A 12,399-nucleotide genomic window follows, 5' to 3' on the forward strand; every position below is an offset into this window, starting at 1 on the left:
TGGAGACTGCAATTTCAATGGCAATTCTGCAAGGTGAGTTTGGACTCTGTCAATAGGCGCTTCTGTATTGCTTCACTGCGCAGGCCACAGACTAACCTATCACACAGTGTGTCATTTAACATATCATTAAATTCACAGTGTCAGCAAGCTTCTTAAGAGCTGCTACAAACTGAGCTATTGTTTCACCTTCTTCTTGATTCCTTTTGTGGAACCTAAATCTTTCTGCAATTACCAGTGGTTTGGGAGAAAAATGTGCCTCCGGGATTTTCACATTATCACTGTAAGATTTAGTGCCTGCCTTCTCAAGATGCACTAAGCTGTGCAACAGACTAAAGACTCTTAGCTCCCATAAGAGATAAGAAAGTTGCCACCTTCTTATCAGCTCCTATTCCATTTGCAACAACAAAAAACTCAAAACGTTCAGTATATGAGCTCCATTGCTCCATAGTTTCATCAAAATGTCCCAAGGGCCCAGTAAGTGTAGACATTGCTGCCTATTTTCTTTTCTTTTCTAGTGTCTTTTATTCATGTGTGTTGAGGGTCGTTCACACACAATTACTAGTAATTTCTTTTCACTATCACTGCTTCAGCTTCTTCCCCCTTCCCAACCTATCTGTTTTACTTTTGTTTTCTACCATCAGCACAAACAGCCAGCCACCCAGAACAGCAAAAGGTTTTCCTTATGTTTTACTGTTGCTTCTTGCTGGTAGCAGAAGCAGCACAGGTCTGTCATTCCTTGTTGCCACTTTGTTATGTATGGATAATTGGAAGTTACATGCACTCAGAGAGAAAACAGCAGACAGGAACACAGAGGGAATGTAAACACACATCGACTCTTTATTCAACTACTCTAAGACCAGCCAGAATTGCCCGAGCTATCCCATAATATTCCAGCTCTGTTGCTATGGCAACCAGCTAGGCTCTGTTGCTATGGCTACAAGCTAGGCAGGACAAAAATGCAAGCTACAGCAAGCTAGGCAGGACACAAAATACACAACAGTGTTCACTCCAACCTCTTGAGGCTAGAGCACAGACAGCATTTGTTCTGTTGTTGCTCCTGTTGGCACTGTTTAATTTGCTTATCAGCTGCTGCTGCTGTTGTTGCTGCAGGGTGGCCTGCTGCTACTGATTTTCAATGACCCATTTTAACAGTCATTCTAGATCCACTTCTCTTAAGGGTCTTTATAACTCCTGAACCTGTCTCCTGGTTTTTTCTCCCCTTCACAGCAGGGCTGACTGAATATTTATGTTCTCCACCACTTGTAAGAGTTCCTTGAAGTTTTTCTCCCAGATGGGTGGAGAATGTGACTGCACTTAGTTATTTATGCTGGGTGTCTTCAGTGCAGGCCCCAGCTCCTTACAACTTCCAAATGGCCCTGCCCTTTGCAAATCTTCTTAAGTTTCTCTGCCTTATCTTGGGAGTTCAATGCACTCTCCATCGAGTCATGGTGAAGATCTCCTGGCTGACAGTTACCTCTGAGGCTCCAAGAGTCCCTCCAGCAGTGTCCAGCTGACTGCAGTTTCCTCCCTTTTAAAGGCCTTATCCCTACCACACATGCTTGAGAGGTCTGGGGGGTGTGGCTAGATCTATCTCCAGGGCCTCTCTGGCACATTCCTCAGCAGTGTGGGTGTCTATACACCCTGTCATATGGGGATTTTGTGAATGCCAGTGGTGCCTAAATTTGGCATTTAGGCAACCAACATAGTTGTTAGGCACTTAAGTTCCTTTGTGAATCTAGACGAGGATTTCATTCTTTTGGTCTCTTGCTTTTTATTAAAAATTTTGGTTACATACATATATCTTAAGAAATTCAAATTTTACCTAAGGATATCCTGTTGGTTCCAGAGTGTAGAGATGGACTTGAATCTTAGGTGGCATAAATTGGCTTGGCTCCATTGACTTCAGTGAAGCTATGCCGATTTATACCAGCTGAGAATTTGGCTCAGTGCCTGACCACAAGAAAAAAGGTATCTGTCTTCTCTCACTTTTCAGGAAGTGCCGTCTTGTGATATGTGTAGGCTTTCTTCTTTTGCGCTCTCTAAATCAGACAGCTCTTCAAATAAGGAAATACTACCAATCATGAATACTGAAAACCATTTACAGGATACTTCTTTGCTGGGGACTACCTTATAAGGACTATCTGGAAAGCTCTCTATCATGGCACAATGATTAAACAACACTGATAAATGGCTTACTAAAATTGAACAGTGGTTGCTCAGCAATCTTGAGGTTGTCTGCAGGGCCATGCACAAAGGGGGCCAAGCAGGGGCATCGGCCCCCCCAGTAATTGGCGGGGAGGCACAGGGTTCCTTCGATTCCTGGGGTCCCAACAGGAAAGGCGTGCGCTCCTCTGGGGCCCTGGTGGGAGCTGACAACTCTTCCGGGTCCTGGACCCCCAGGGCCCAGAGGGTCACAGAATGTGCTCCTCCAAAAGTGCTGGAATTTAAATTCTTGTGCATGCCCCTGGCAAAAAATACTTTTGATATTTATGCCTAGTAGATTGGGGGAAATGATATTGTACAGTTATCTCTTGAAAATAGTATTATTTCATCTCCAATAATATAACCACATGTCAGTGACCGTGTGAGTTATGAACATGGCAGATCTGCCTAAGAGCTTGTTGTCTCCATGGCAGATGTGTCAAGGGGTTCATTTTTCTAACATGCATTCAAGTTTTCAGAAATTTGACAAAGTTTTCCATGTAGGAATCAGTATTATGAATCGGCATCTGTTGCTTAATTGTTCAAATTCCACCAGTGGTTTACATTCTTTCCTTAGTTTTTATAGCTAAGGGTCTGATCTTGCAACCCCTTCTTCATATAAGTAGTCCTGACTTGTGTGAGCAGGTCCATGTAAGTAAGAGTTTTGCAGGTTTGTGCCCGAGTCTCTTGCTATATGTTAGGAAACCAACTTTGATACATTTAGTTTCTATGTAATTTACACCTTAATGACATGTAGATGATTTTTCCATTGAGCCTCCCTAGTGAGTTGTTTATAGTGCTCTTGCAAAGTGTAAATCATAACTCATCTGCTAGATTTTTCTCCAGACTGAACAAAAATATATTATTTAAAAATATTTTGAGCATCTAAACAAGATTTCCAGAAACTGCAGTTCAGTGTTTTCAGACTTTGAGAGGCTTATTTATTTGTTTGTTTGTTTGTTTAGAGTGGTTCAGTATTAGTAAGATTTATTATTTTTCTTCATGTGCTCTGAATTTCAGTATTTTCCCTCTGTGCCTAGAAATAATTAACTGCCAAATTATATCAATCTCGCTGCATTATACAATGGGGAATTTGGACTGTAATGTTCACAGTAAAGGACAGAAAAATTACATCATCATAGGTACATGTTAGAGTTACACTTCAAAGCAACCCTTATGTTCTTGACTTTTAACTTTACCAGTAGTGTGAGCAGATTGCAGTTCAGTGGGATATGAAAAATTCAAGTTTTTCAAAAAATCACTGTCTCCTTTAATTATTCATCCCAGCTCTAAGGAAAATATCTATACCATGTTTTATTTGTAAGTCCAGACTACTTTAAAATAGTTAACCATACAATGAAATGAGACATTGGTTCAGAAACAGTGATACATTTTAATGGACGTGGGTCTGACAATACGCACACAGGTTAAATGTATGGGGTTTTTTACATTTGATGCTTTGTCAGTTTAGCGTTAATCTCACAGTGTTCACAACATAAAATGCATCCTCTGCTACAAAAATAATGAAGATAACTGAATTTGCGGTGATGAAATAATAAAATTAACAGGAGAATTGATAGTTGGAGAAAGGACAGTAGAAAAATAATGAGAAGATAGTTTCTCTAAAACCATAACAAATTAGTCAATAAACATAGCCTTCCATATAAAGGAACAAAATCTAGGCTATGTCTACACTGCAGCGCTAATTCGAATTAGCTTAATTCGACTTTCAGCAGCCGATTTATAGAAATTGCAGCAGAGTGTACACACTACACTGTTTGCGCTGGTCTCTTGTGTTCACATTGGTCAGCTTTAATTCGAATTAGAAAGCAGTGCAATGTGGGTAGCTATCTCACAGTGCAACTAGCCACGGTGGCTGTTGGGATGAGTGTCATCATCCCATGATTGCAACGCTGCTTCCCCCACCCTTTCCGCCCCCTCCCCCAACAAACAGGAAAAGGATTTTCACGCCGTTTTTTTACTCCCTGCCATCACCATTGTTACAGAGACATAGAGCCAGCTCAACTCTGCATTATAATTGTGAGCGTGACAAATACATCGTGGCTTATCATGGAGTACTTTAGAAATAGAGCAAGAAGACGAAGCAGATACTACACCTATGCCACCGAGGCTGCCCTGCTACAAGACATCGAGCAGAACAATTCCCGATTGCTGCAGGCTGTAATGTGTCATCTGCTGTCCGTGGAATGCAGGTTCTGGTGCAGGGAAACAAGCACAGACTGGTGGGACTGCATTGTTATGCAGCTGTGGGATGATAAGTGGCTGCAAAACTTTCGTATGTGAAAGGCAACTTTCCTGGAACTGTGCTCAGAGCTGGCACCGTCCCTGAAGCACGTGAACACTTGCTTGAGACAACCACTGATGATGGAGAAGAGAGTCGCCATCGCTCTGTGGAAGCTGGCAACCCCAGACTGTTACCGCTCAGTTAGGAATCAATTTGGAGTCGGTAAATCTACAGTGGGTATAGTCGTGAATCAAGTGTGTAGTGCCATAAATAGACTTCTGCTCTGAAGGGTAGTGACTTTGGGAAATGTGCAGGACATAATGGAGGGGTTTGCCACAATGGGCGTCCCAAACTGCGGGGGAGCCATTGATGGTACGCACATCCCTATCTTAGCACCTGCATACCTAGCGACCGAATACATAAACCTCAAGGGGTACTTTTCCATGGTCCTGCAGGGGCTTGTGGATCACAGGGGTTGTTTCACCGACATCTGTGTAGGGTGGTCTGGGAAGGTGCATGACGCTCGTGTATTTCGTAACTTGGGGCTGTTCTCTAAGATGCAGGCGGGAACTTTCTTCCCCGACCAAAAACTTCAGATTGGGGGTGTGGAAATGCCCATAGTGATCCTGGGGGATCCTGCTTACCCCTTGCTCCCTTGGCTAATGAAGCCATACACCGGTCACCTTGACAGTGACAAGGAGTGTTATAATAAGAGGTTAAGCAGTTGCAGAATGTTTGTAGAATGTGCCTTTGGGTGTTTAAAGGGTAGATGAAGGAGTCTCCTCACTAGGCTGGAAATGAGTGAGAAGAACCTCCTGTCTGTGATATCTGTGTGCTGTGTTCTTCATAATGTGTGTGAAGCGAAGGGGGAAAGATTCCCTCAGGGTTGGGCTGTGGAGGCAGAAAGACTGGCCACCAATTACGAGCAGCCAGATGCCAGCATTACGTTGAGAGCTAACCGAGGAGCGCTTTGCAATAGGGAAGCTTTGAAAATTAGGTTCTGCAATGAGATGCAGGAGTGATTTCTATTCCTGAATGTTGTTTGCCTTTGATGATCCCCCCACCTCCCCTGTATGTTGTTTGCCTTTGATGATCATCTCACCCCCCACCCCCGTTCGATATCTGTGCCTGACAAATCCGTCTCCCTCCTGAACAATGTATGATTTAATAAAAAAAGGTTTTGGAATGATGAAAAACTTTATTTTTTAACATTCAAGACATGGGTGAAGGGGTGAGGGTTCATTCACTGTCTCCAGGGGTAGTGTGGTAGCTGGCTGGCCAGCAGTCAGCGTGGCTGCCGCAGCTTTCTGCTCGCCTCCACCGGGGTGGAGGAGAGCATGTACTGCATCCTGGACAATCTCCTCCGAGCCCTCTTGCAGGGCGGGGGAGGGGGAGGACGGCAAAGCACTCGGTTGAGGAGCATTATGGAGGGGCTGCAGTGGGACTCTGTCCACAAGAAGCTGGCGCAAGTCTGCCTGGTCCCGCAGGAGTCGCAGCATCTCCTGCGTGGTGCTGCGATCATGCTCCCACATTTGTCCCATGTTATGGGACAAGATCAACCACCTCGCTCTTTGCTCTGTCTCTGCGGCAGCTGAGGCGTTCATGAGCTCTGCAAACGTGTCATCTCTGCTTTTTTCCCCCCCTTTTTCTAATCTGAGACAGTCTGTCCGCAGCACTTCTTAAGGGTCGGTCCACCGCTGAGGTGTCTACTGAATGAAAGAAAAATGAGAGGGTAGCCACAGTTAGCATAGTGAGGAAAATGATACAAATGTAACTATTTTGATAATGGGCCCATGAAACAATGTAGCAAATGATTCCCTCTCTCTGCTTGTATTCCAAACCCTTACAGAGAGGAACTGCGGAGGGCGTGGTGGGTGAGGGGAAGCTCTGCTTGTATTCCAAACCCCTACAGAGAGGAATTGAGGACGGCATGGGGCGGGGTTGGGGGGGGGGGGGGAACTATGCTTAAAACACGTGAAGCCATGATACTGGCTACCTTGATTGCAGAGAAGAATCTTACTGTGGAGGGAGGAACAAGGCAGCCCTCCCCTGAAAATTTTTTCGAGGGATAACAGATTACATACATTACATTTTCCATGTGATATCAACTGATGATTAAAGTACTGTTTCTCATCACATAAAAAAATTGATCCCTGGGTAACCACCCAGTACAGTCAATGAAACACCTGAGTTCCCCTTCGTGCCCCCCCCCCCACTCAATGTACAAGGATAGAAATGCTAATAAGCAAGAAAACTCATAGATGTGCCTTCCCCGGGATCATTTGTGCTGTCCTGTGTGCTGGTGGACTGCTCGGGGGTCAGGAATAAGTCCTGACTTTCTGGGAGGATGGACACCCCGCTCTCCTGCGCCCTCCTCTCCACAGCTTCCTGCTCCTCCTCCTTGTCCATGGAGTCCTCCTCATTGCCCATGGACTGTGAACTAGCAGAGGTATTGATGCTGCGGGGAGGCACCAGGGTGGGATCGCCCCTCAGAATAGCATGCACCTTATCATAGAACCTGCATGTGTTGGGAGAGGAGCCCACACAGCTGTTAGCTTCCCTGGCTTTCTGATACAACTGGCGCAGCTCCTCGATCTTCTGCTGAGCATCCCTCTGGTGTCCCTTCTCCAGCATGCCCTGTGATATCTTCCCATAAATGTACAGATTCCTTTTGCTGGCTGTGAGCTGAGCCAGAACGGACTCCTCTCCCCACAGCCAGATGAGGTCTAAGACCTCTGGTCAACTCCATGCTGGAGCGTGTTTGGGCTTTGCAGTAGACATGCTGAGAACAGTGGCAAAGCTTTCCCAATGCTGGCAGCAAGCACAGGAAATGGAAATTCAAATGTTCCCAGGGCTTGAGGAGAGGGGACTTTTCCTGCTTCCATGACCACAAAGCAGCACAGCATGATGGTCCAGAGTGGTTAAAATGGGACATTGAGGGATACATTCCAGAGGTCAATTAGCTCGATTTAACCCCCTTTGCGTCTACACTGTCCCTAAATCGATTTAACAAATTCGAATTAGGTGCTAAGCCACTTACAGAGGTGGTCTTATTAGGTCGATTTTACAGGCACCTTAATTCGAATTAATTGTGGTGCCAGTGTAGACGCAGGTGTAATTAATTCAAATTAAGGGATTTTAAGTCAACCTAAGTCACCAGTGTAGACCAGGCCCTAGAGATAGTTCCTTTGGGCTGCAGTGAAGTGATCTTGACCTGTCAGTGGAAAAGATTTGCAGGAGGGATGTGTACAGGGCTGGCAGGGGTAAAATGAAAGCATAGAACATTGGATCTTGGTGTCAGGGGAAGGTGATATTAGGTCTGATACTGTGAAGTGCTAAGCTCTATGCAGTCCCACTACAATCAAGGGGGGAGGGAGGGAGAGAAGGTGCTCAGCATCTGACAAGAACTGGGGCCATTGTTAGAGTTCATTAGGGCTGGGATTTTCAAAGGATTTAAGGCCAGATTTTTAAGGGTGTTCAGGCACCTGACGCTGCAAAAAAGCACCTAGTGGATTTTTAAAAAGGCCTAGTTGCCTTAACCAAATGGATTTCAAATACCTTTGACCATTAAGGTGCCAAGTAACTCCCCCTGAATATCAATAGAAAATTGGAATTTCCAACCTATGTATTCATTTATAACCACTATGTTGTATTCACATTTTACAATTAACATTTAAAGATTCTCTTTGTACGTACAGGGATTGCTCAGTGTTGAAACCTAACTGAGTTGTGGGCATTGGTCCCGGTGCAGACGTGGTGCTTTGTGGAGCCAAATGCAAAATTAATTGTATACACTAAGCATCCTTTACCTCCAATAGGGACGGGTGGACTCATGGTAATATATTCTTCCACTTTGACTTAATTTTAGTCTACACCTGTAGAGTAGGAAGGTTGAGGATGAAATTCCATTCATATTTGATCCTTTTTCTGATCTGGCCAACAGATTTCATCTCGTGATCATCCACTCCTTTATATTCTGAAATGAATTTAATGAGACTTTCCCTGAAGTACTGTCAGATCCAACTAACAGAATGTAACTTTAATATGATGACAGAACAGCAAAGATTTTTACCTCATTGTGTGACTTTCGGCTCATCCACCTACACAAGGAGACAACTGTAAAAATGACAGTAGGTAAAATTGCTCCTAATTTTTGCATGTGACATTCTGTATGTATCCAATATACCATGGGGGCTTTTAATGTCAAGTTTTCTGTGAGCCCAATCCTGAAGGGGATGGGAGTTTGCTGCATCAGGCACTAAGAGACTTCCCAAATCTATAAGTTGAATGCAGTAAAATATAGATCTTACTACTGCAAGGACAGGACCTTCTCAGCCTCTCATTGCTGCAAGGAGGGGGCCTTTTCCTCATTGAAGGATCAATGTGTAAGCTTTGGGTGGGCTATAGTTTATTTCATCGCCCTTCTCCAGTGCCCAAAAAAAAATCCCTAAATCCCATTGAAAAGCACCTGGAGACCCAGAATTCAGTCACTGAGGATTCTAAACTAGGATTGCACAGGGTCAACCTCCCCACAATCAAATCCAAAAGAACAAAAGGAATGTACTTAATTCTTAAGTACCAACTTTATAAAATCCTATGTTAAAGAAAAATAACTTCATTTTTACAACATAACATGGTTCTTTATAAGTCACATACATTATCTTAACAGTTATACATACACATAAATAATAAAAAAAAACAAAAAACAAAACCCAAATTAAATCTAAATGGGTTAGTCCCCACAGAAACACAGTGAGAAGAAAGTCAGAGTTCCCGAAAGCTTAGGTTGAGTTCCCCTGAGTCTCCATTAGAGTCTTTGATCACCAAATCTATATAGTCTGCTGAGTCAAAAACAACATTTCCGCTCCACTTGTTTGTAGAAATTTTCACCTGGAATTCATGAAGACTCTTCCTCCTCCTCTGCTGAAATCACTCACTTAGCTAGTTAGCTAACCAATTAGCCAACCACTCAGTTAGTATATATATTTAAAAATACCTTGCTGCAAAATGCATCAGAGTTGTGGAAAACAGCCTTCTTTCTGCTCTGGAGGTTCAGCTTCTCCCAACCCACACAGGGCACATGGCCTTTTGCAAAGCAGCTGCCCTGACTACTTGCCCACATGGAGTCTGAGTCCAGCAACAGGAAACCTATTGAACATACCCAAAACTACCACACCCAATTTCAGAAACTGTGTGAGGGTTAACTGTGCATCTGCCTAGCAACAATGACCCAGACACAACTCATTCCTACCCACCCCTCCAATAGATCTCTTGACTTAAAGAGATATCTCCCTATTAGGCATGTGGGTTACAGATACACTTGTAAAAGTATGGAGTCAAATTCCACTTATATTGTTCACAGTGAGAAAGACAAGCAGAATTTGGCCTGTAAGGAAATATATATGAAAAATACACTTGCTGTACAATGGTATCTCCTCCAAATCCATCATGATGACACTAATTGTGTCCAGTTTTCTTTATTTTGTTCGTGCATAGTTGTGCCATCAGACTCTATTCTGACGTCTAATTAGAATGAAGTCATGGGGCTATATCATGTCTTATGGTCCATGATCCTCCATTGTTACAAAAGATGGTGTATGTGATACTCGGTCCCAATGCCCTCCCAGAGCTAATGGGCCAGTACCCACCCTAAACACAACTTAAGGTAGAAAGTCCAAAATTTATCATTCAGAACCTTCAGATGTTTGCCCTCTACTTGCTTCTGTCAACCAGGGCCTCACCATATGGAAGACTGACTCAAATTTATTAGCACTGAACCAGATTAATAGTAAGCTAGAAGCTCTGAACCCAAAGGAAATAAATGCAGTGGCTGGGTAATAAACAGTGGATGAAAGGAAGTTTATAACGCATGCCTCCTGACTATTATCTATGGGTAAGATGAAACACAGGTTGGGATGACTCGGGAACGACAGGGAGCAGGAACAATGAAGATGGGAGACTGCACGCGCAACAGGACAGATCAACACAGGAACAGAAACCATGATAATTGACCAAGGAAAGAATGGATCAATCACAACAGGATCAGGAAGAACGAAGGTGAGTACAACAGCTATGAAGGTCACAGGAAAAGGATGAACACAAACCGGCTGGGGGATGCCACCTGTGGGAAAGTGCTCAGATCATAAGTAGGGCATGATCCACCAAACACAGTACTTCCTTTTCCTGCCTTTTGCACAGGGCATGCAACCTTTGTGCACGGCACATCAACTTTGTGCACGTGATACTAGGGCTGTTTTGCACACAACCCTTAGCTCACTGCATCTAGCACCTAGATGTTGCACAGCGCACCAAGGGATTCAAGTGCTGTATGCTGGGCCTACTAATTCCATAGGCCAGAAACTCAAATGCCAATTCTAAATCAATGGCCCACCAGAGTCCATGAAGGAGAGGAATCTGAAATCCTAGGGGTTCAGGTAATACCATGTTCAGTCTTTCCATTTCCTAATGGGGATAGCAATCAGCTGCCATCATTCCAGTGGCTCCTCTTTTCCTGGACACCACAGTGAGCTATCCAAGGGCCTGGGGATCTATGTAGGGGAAGTGATGGCACTCGACAGGCCAGGGAGGAGTAGGTCATCTTTAGGACAGGACACAGATTGTTCTTTGTGGTCATCACTGTGGAAAGTAAAACACTCTAGGGCTCTATTATCTTGCCAGTGGGGCTGCTCCATGGTGGTTGGGGAGGTGCTGATGGCATTATTTCAGTGGAGTCATGCTGTCAGGGAATGAGGGGATGGGATACCAAGATTCCAGAGCTGGTCTAGTGACACAGGGACTTCATGCAGATGACGCTGGCCTCCTGCAGATCCTATGCATTCCATTGGTTTTGGAGTTGGAACCATAGTTCACTGTGTAGGGAGGGAATACACTCTATCCGTTTTCCACTCCCTTAGCCACCTCTCATGGGATTTTCCATAGGAGGATGTAATCTGGCACATTGCCTTTTTTTATTCAAGGTCTTCAGAATAAAACCAAAGAGCATTAATAAATATATAGTCGTTATATTACTAAGCAGATAAAATGATGGAGGAGGGAAAGGGATATTTAACTGGAAATTCTAAAATATCCCTCTGCTAAACTAACTGTTGCATGAAAAGAATATGAGCAACCAACCCTCCAAATTCTGGCATTAGATTTAGGGTAAATTAGGAAAATTGAGTAGGGGGGGTCTAATCCCTAAAAATTTTACTCTGGTTAAAAATCTATGAAAAATTATCCCATTTTCCTGAGTGAGGATTGTAGGATCAGCCTCAAAGTCAAATTTCATAATAGCCTAATCTTGTGCAAAATTCCCCTCATTATAATATTATTTGTTAGACATGGTCTTTACTGCTATTTCAAGAGGGAACACAGATTGAGTTCCTGACTTAGAAACTTAACTTGTCAAATATAAATGCTATCATTATAATCATTACTTCAACACTGAGAAGTGCTGGTAAAGTTGTTAAATTACAGCATGTATTTTTCAGAGCAAGATTAATCATTTTATATAAAGAGAGTCACAAATGTAACAATGTAAAACAATATTTAATTGAACATTTTGAAACAATATTTGGCTGAACATTTTTGTAGCAACTTTTTTATCGGTTTGAAGATATTAAGCACTGGATATTTTGGGAATTTGTTTTGAGATGGTTCAACTCAACAGAACTAAGAAGTGTTTGAGAATATGTCAGACTCTAGGACCCTGTGCTGAGATGTCTGACTCCTCCTGGCAGACAGCTCATTTGGGTTTCATTAGCTCTAACGTAGGAATATAAAAGGGTTTCTGTGCCCCTCTCAAGTCTTTGGGTTTGTCAAAGCAGGGGGTTTATAACGTGGATTGATTTGACATGCATTATTTAACACACAGTACATAAACCTCAGTAATAGCAGAACGCTATGCCTTCTCTCAATTTGCTTCATTGTGTACTCATAGCAGCAAGCATGGG

The 12,399-nt window shown here is 43.4% G+C and overlaps 1 pseudogene; it reads left to right on the top strand.

Annotated features, from left to right (window-relative positions):
* Nucleotides 1-2,570: 2,570 nt before the first annotated feature.
* Nucleotides 2,571-5,076, top strand: LOC137151132 (uncharacterized; annotated as a pseudogene).
* Nucleotides 5,077-12,399: the final 7,323 nt, after the last annotated feature.

This window comes from Emydura macquarii, unplaced genomic scaffold (genome assembly GCF_026122565.2).
Source record: "Emydura macquarii macquarii isolate MOO-44397 ecotype Brisbane River unplaced genomic scaffold, CSIRO-AGI_Emac_v2 contig_1045, whole genome shotgun sequence".
In the NCBI taxonomy this organism is placed as follows: Eukaryota; Metazoa; Chordata; order Testudines; family Chelidae; genus Emydura; species Emydura macquarii.